This window comes from Panthera tigris, chromosome C1, assembly GCF_018350195.1.
Source record: "Panthera tigris isolate Pti1 chromosome C1, P.tigris_Pti1_mat1.1, whole genome shotgun sequence".
Classification (NCBI taxonomy): Eukaryota; Metazoa; Chordata; class Mammalia; order Carnivora; family Felidae; genus Panthera; species Panthera tigris.
Genome location: NC_056667.1, coordinates 150207782 through 150215518, shown reverse-complemented (window position 1 = coordinate 150215518; position 7737 = coordinate 150207782).

Here is a 7737-nt window from a genome sequence, read left to right as displayed (position 1 = left end):
CTAAAATATTCTACTATTTGTCATATAAACTGTAGCGATATAATGTTTAAAAGTGATTTGTGTTCCGGGAAAACTTTTCTAACTTGTACATTCAGGTTAGAAGATTGGGTAAAATCTTACACAAGGAAGACAGTATTTCTTTTCTTCATCTTGCTGATGCTTTGGTCTTGGCAAAATTCAGAAGAGTAGTAGAAAAGAATTGTAGAGCAGGTGACTATTTATTTTCCTAATCCTAGAAAATATGTTTTTTTCTGAGTATTTTTATTGTGTGTATAACTAAGATACAACTGTGTTAGAAATACCAAACCATGGAAGTTTCTGCGCTTCTGTAAAATGTAGGTTTGACGCTGTGGTGATACTCAATACACAGCACTGAGAGGTCAGTGACTAGGGGTTTTTCAAAAGAGAGACCTCACAATTAGTGAAGGACATATTGTGGGGATCACAGTGATAAGGAGATTCTGGCATAAGTAATATCTCATGATAATACCTGAAATATATTTGATAATATAATATATCATGCTAATACCCTGAAAATATATTTGGGAATATCTAATAATACACATTGGCTATTTCTATTAGTTGAGTAAAAGCCAAACTAGAGCAAGCCCTCTGCAGTCAAGCATTACCCCTCCCGCATTCAACAAAGGGAATTTTCTTTTACTTTCCATCAAGAGATAGAAGTTTATGGGTGCCTGGGTGGCTCAGTTGGTTAAGCATCTGACTCTTGATCTCAGGGTTGTGAGTTCAAACTCCATGCTGGATATGGAGCCTACTTTAAAAAAAAAAGGAGATGGAGATTTATATAGAGGAACAGAATGTTCCTTTTTCAAAAATTGTGATAGTAGGAACAAGGTTACTAAGGAATAAAAGAGCATGCCTCAGTATCACATAAAAAGTTCCTTTAGCTTTCAGTATTTGGCAAGAGAGAAATTGTAGGTTTGAGGTCGTGTCTCACTCTAGCCAGTTTTGTGGCATCCAATTGTAGGACAATAAATTAATGCCTTGGTAGATTGTGTGACTTCCCAGAATCTACCCTCTTCTGCGCTTCCTGTCTCCTGCCTACTGCTTCCTTCATCTTTCTTCACAAGCCCCTCTACCATGATAGTTCACCAGTGTGAACACTGACGAGAGACCACAGGCACCCAAAGAACTCCTTGACTACATCAGCTTAGCTTTGCCGTTCAAACTGATTATGCCAAACCATCTACCATGAGCATGGCAAATCACTTGTCAAAAAATAGACCCACAATTCTGGCACGTGTGTGTGTGTGTGTGTGTGTGTGTGTGTGTTAAACTAAAAGTTACTGGAAAAATGATCAGAATGGAACACAACATTGATTAGGTTACATGTTCATTGAAATTTAGCTAATTAGAATGTCAGAAAGAAGCAGACATGGAATTGTGCTAATTTCCACTTTACTAATCCATAAAACAGATACTTCTCATAAAGTAATCTTTCCTCAGTTCTGGTAATCTTTCCTCAGTTCTCAGGAAAAAAAATGACTGAATAGCTGCAGTAAAGTGTCCTATTACTAATGTTCCATGTTATAATGAACAAAACCGCAATTCATGTTGAAAGGCACACTTAAGCATTAGCACAAGGATTAAATGACCATTGTTAGATAACAATGGTTAATATCTGATTGTTTAACAATAATGAGCTTGACCTTTTACTGGTCACACCTGGAGGTGTTCTCCCTGAGCCTTATCTAGCTTGGACCCACAGTGAGTAGCAGGTGAGCTCCAAATCATCTATATCGTTCATTCATTCAGACAGCAATATTTATTAAGCATATATTTTTTTACTTCTTTATTTTGGGGCGAGTGCAAGCATGGGGGTGGGCAGAGAGATGGAGACAGAGGGTCTGAAGCAGGCTCTGTGGTGACAGGCTAACAGCAGCAAGCCCAATGTGGGGCTCAAAGTCACAAACCGTGAGATCATGACCTGAGCTGAAGTCGATACTCAACCAACTGAGCCGCCCAGATGCTCCTATTAAGATAAATTAGTGAAACAAGCTGAAATGGAGCTACTTGTAGGGGAAAGAGGAATAAACAATAGAAATAATACATACATACATATTATAGTTTATTTGGAAGTAGTAAAATCTATGGGGAAAAAAAGACAAGTAAACTAAAAAACTGGAGATTGAAGTGGGTCAATTAATATATATAGAGAGAGAGAGTGAGAGAGAGAGAGAGAGAGAGCATGAGTGGGAGATAGGGGCAGAGGGAGGGAGAGAGAGAAAAAAAAATCTTATGTCGGCTCTATGCTCAGCATGGAGACCAGCACAGAGCCCAACACAGGGCTCAATCCCAGGACTCCTTCTGGGATCATGACCTAAACTGAAATCAAGAGTTGGATGCTCAATGAACTGGTTCAGCTTCATTGAGAAGATAACATTGGAGTGAGGACTTGAGCCTGCGTTGGTAATGTCTTTTTTCCTCATCCAGAAATCTTTTGCTGCCATTATCTTTCCTGATGCCATCTACTAAAGAAATAAAAAAAAGAAATTTATGTGTAGGCTTAAGACTACATAGACCTCAGGTCAAGGCCAGTGATTTTTTTCATGATAACATAGGATTTATCTCCTGAAAACCGAAGAGACCTGGTCTTACTCATGAGAGCAGTAAGTAGGTTCCTATATGAAATAACAAGAAATGTGCTACCAAAAGTTCTGTCTCCTCTCTCAGTTCTTTTACTATTTTAAGATCTACTTCTTAAAGAAATTACATAACTTTCCCATCACTCAGCCAAGCTGCCTAAATTCACCACCATTAAGATATTCATTATATTAAAGTATAGCATTATCAGCAATTCTTTTTTAAAATTCTCATATGCAATGGGAGTAAGACTCAAGAAGAAATATGCACATTCATGAAGGGAAAAATCTGTGTAGGTGGCATGGCCTGGCAAGCCTGTAGGCAGAGTCCCAGGATTATTCCAGTATACCAGGGGCCAAACTGGAGGCACAGGATGAGTAGAGAGAGTACAGATGGAGACAAGACAAAGATTGGAAGGTCTTTTATTTCTATTTATTTATTTATTTATTTATTTATTTATAGTAATTTCTGCACCCAATGGGGGGCTCAAACTCACAACCCCGAGATCAAGAGTCGCATGCCCTTCTGACTGAGCCAGCCAGGTGCCCCAAGGATTGTAAGGTCTTAGACTTGGTCTCATATGCTTTGCATAATAAACACACAGCAACATTTTTTACTCTCACAAATAAATATAACCTCATACAATTTTATTGACCAAACTGGCCCTTCACTCTGATCTTATTTTCTCACTGGGATAGCACTTTTTGACCTCTGATGGAATGGTACACCAAGGGTGGGGGATACTGGGAGTGCAGTGGTTTGCTTCAGGAAGGAAGGAGTGTTTTACCACTAGCATTGTTTACAATTACTGGACAGGGATGAGAAAACAGCAGACTGATTTTAGTGGCTTTCACTATTGCTTGTAAGTATGTTATAGATAATACTTCCCTTTTATTTTCTGTTTCTGTGAAAGACTACGCTCACCACACCCCACCTTGAAACCCACCACTCTGAGGCCTGTATTTCCAGAGTTTCTATTATGTATATACCTACATAAATGTTTCCTGTCTCCTCTTCCCAAAAGTGGGTTTATACTCTACATACTAAAAGGTAGATTGTGGATGCTTTCCATGTCAACAAATTTAGACCTACATCATTCATTTTTGTATGTTCCATACGGCTCTAATTCCCTCTAGATAGGCTTTTAGAAAATTTTCAGTTTCTTGATATTGTAAGCTGAGTTTCAACAGCAGTCTTGTATTTGCAACTTGGTACACTTATCTAATGTCATCCTGAATATACATTACCAGAGATAGAATCACCGTCCTGAAGGGGATGCATATTTTTGATATTTACTTCTAAACTGCACTCCAGAAAGTTTCCTGTACTTTCCTCCACCATCAGCTGATCATGAGAGGGCCTGTTACCGTTTTTAAATGTCTGCTAACCCAATAAATGAAAACTATGCCATTCTTTGCATTTCTTGGAAGTCTGACAACATTTAACATTACTTTATTAATTTCTTATCATTTTTTTTACATTTTTATAACTTGTAGCTGTGCCTGGATAAACTGTCTATTTTTTCTCTTTACCCATTTTTTTTCTCTATTGTGCCATGGAGCAAATGTTCCAAAAGAGAGGGAAAAGATAATGAGCACAGATGTCACCTACTATATCAGACTACTTACATCCATCATATGAATTTGCAGATTTATTTTTTAAACATATGAAATTATATGAAAAATCATATGGCTCTATATTTCTACTAATGTAAATATTCCCCTCCCATAATGAGCCCTCAAAACTATTTGGAGGTGGCATGGCAAAACCTGTTATGTGCAGTCCATTTTTTTTTTCTTTTCAAATTTTTACTTAAATTCCAGTTAGTTAATATACAGTGCAGTGTTGGTTTCAGGAGTAGAATTCAGTGATTCATTCCTTATATACAATACCCAGTGCTCATCAAAACAAGTGCCCTCCTCAATACCCATCACTCATCTAGCCCATCCCCGACCCAGCTCCCTCCATCAACCCTCAGTTTGTTCTCTACCTCTGAGAGTCTTTTATGGTTTGTTTCCTTCTCTCCTGTATTTTTTTTATTCCCTTCCCCATATATTCATCTGTTTTGTTTCTTAAAGTCCACATATGAGTGAAATCACATGGTATTTGTCTTTCTCTGACTAACATTTTGCTTAGCATAATACACTTCAGCTCCATCTGTGTCTTTGCAAATGGCAAGATTTCATTCTTTTTCATGGATGAGTAATATTCCATTACATGTACGTGTACACACACACACACACACACACACCATATATACCACATCTTCTTCATTCATTAGTCAATAGACATTTGGGCTCTTTCCATAGTTTGGCTATTGTTGACAATGCTGCTATAAATATTGGGGTGTATGTACCCTTTCAAATCTGTACTTTTGTATCCTTTGGGTAAATACCTAGTAGCGCAATTGCTGAGTCATAGGGTAGTTCTATTTTTAACTTTTTGAGGAACCTCCATACTGTTTTCCAGAGTGGCTGTGCCAGTTTGCATTCACACCAGCAGTGCAAAAGGGTTCCCCTTTCTCTGCATCCTTTCCAACATCTGTTGTTTCCTGTGTTGTTAATTTTAGCCATTCTGACAGCTGTGAGGTTGTATGTCATCTTGGTTTTGATCTGTATTTCCCTGTTGATGAGTGATGTTGAACATCTTTTCATGTGCCTGTTAGCCATCTGTATGTCTTCTTTGGAAAAATGTCTATTCATGTCTTCTGCCCACTTCTTAATTAGATTATTTGTTTTTTGGGGTTTTGAGTTTGATAAGCTCTTTATAGATTTGGATACTAACCATTTATCAGATATATCATTTGCAAATATCTTCTCCCATTCCATTTAGTGTAACACAATTACACTAAATTCATATCTTTCAATAATCAATCTGAATTTAAACGGACTAAATGCTCCAATCAAAAGACATAGGATATCAGAATGGATAAAAATTACAAGACACATTTATATGCTGTCTACAAGAGACTCATTTTAGACCTAAAGACACTTGCAGATTCAAAGTGAGGGAATGGAGAATTATCTATCATGCTAATGGACATCAAAAGAAAGCTGGAGTAGCCATATAGCCATACTTATATCAGACAAACTAGATTTTAACACAAAGACTTTAACAAGAGAAGAAGGGCATTATATCATATTTAAGGAGTCTATCCATCAAGGATATCTAACAATTGTAAATATTTATACCCCCCCAACTTAGAAGCATCTAAATATATAAATCAATTACTAACAAACATAAATAAGCTCATCAATAATAATATAATGATAGTAGGAGACTTTAACACACCACTTTCAACAATGAGCAGATTATTTGAGCAGAAAATCAACAAAGAGGGGCATCTGGGTGGCTCAGTTGGTTGAATGGCTGAATCCAGATTTCCACTCAGGTTATGATCCCAGGATCATGTGATCAAGCCCAGCATCAGGCTCTACACTAAGCATGGAGCCTGCTTGAGATTCTCTCTCCCTCTGCCCCTCTGCCCCACTCATGCACTCTCTCACTCTCTCTCCCTAAATTAATAAAAGAAAAAAGAAAAGAATCAACAAGGAAATAATAGCTTTGAGTGGCACATTGGACCAGATGGACTTAACAGATATATTCAGAACATTTTATCCTAAAGCAGCAGAATACGCATTCTTTTCTAGTACACATGGAACATTCTCCACCTCTTATTCTGGTCATCCCAGATGAGATCTCTCAACTACCTACTTTGTGAGATGAGGGCATAAGTTTCCCTGCCCTTCTGTCTGTGTTTCTTCACCCTCTTCTACTTTCCAAATTCTATTCTATGTAAATTTAATTTTATTCAGATACAAATAATAAATACTTTCTATTGATAATTTCTGACCACAAAAAAGGCTTTTGTGATTTGTCCACAATGAATTAGAAGAATTTAAAACCAATAAACATTAAATTATTGAATATATAGGTATTGTTTTTGAGCTAAGGAGTTTGGTAGGATTACATTTCATCCTCTGTGGGTCCAATAGTACTTTTTACGCTCATCAGTAGAGAGTGTTCTTAAGATTCTACTTTTATATTCCATCAACTATCTCCATCTGTTATGTGACTATTGGGACTCTTGTTTATAAGTGGCATGCAAAACAGCTCCAACTTAGAAAAAAAATAGTTACTGAAAAGAGTAGATCTGACTTAAGAAATGGCAAGAGACGGGCTCACACACTGTTAGCGTCTGGTTTCCAAAGACCAGATTCTCCATTTCATGGTTCAGCTTTGTTCTGCTCTAAATGGTGACTGTAGGACTTCCCTCCCTCATTTTGCTGAAATATACCCTCAAGTTTCTTCCTAAGATAGGATATTTGAGCTGTAAACTTTCTGAGTTCCCATTCATCAGAAAATATATTTATCTTATTTTCATGTTTTACTGGTTTCCTGCCTAAGTAGATGCTAGCTTGACAAACATTTTCTCTCAGAACCCTGAAAACAATATTCTGTCATTTTGCAGCATCTAGGCAGATATTGTTTGTTGTCAGCCTAATTCTTGCTACTTTTGTAGAAGACTTGTTTTTCTCTCTGGAAAAAATAAGAATTTTCTCTTTGAAGGGCCTGGGTGGCTCAGTTGATTAAGCATCCAGCTTTGGCTCAGGTCATGATCTCGTAGTTCATGAGTTCAAGCCCCACATCAGGCTCCATGCTGACAGCTCGGAGCCTGGAGCCTGCTTCGGATTCTGAGTCTCCCTCTCTCTCTTCCCTCCCCTCACTCACGCTTTGTCTCTCTTTCTCTCAAAAATAAATAAACATTAGAAAAAAGAATTTTCTCTTTGAATATTCTGGACTTTCACAATTATGTATCTAGATGTGAGTCTTTTCTCATGTTTTATGCTGGGCATTTGGTTGGCCCTAAAGACTTATTTTATTCTTGAGCATTGGGAAATTCTCTTGTATTCATTTTGTATAACCCTTCTTCCTCTGCCTTCTTTGATCTTTCTTCCTCAAACTCATACTAAGTGGATATCATACTGGTTGAGTTTATATTCTATGTCTCTTACCTTCTCCATCATTTTATTCATCTTTGTATTTCTGTTCTGAGAGATTTCCTCAATTTTATTTCCTAAACCTATAATAATTTTTTTTTTGTTAAGCTTATTTATTTATTCATTTTGAGAG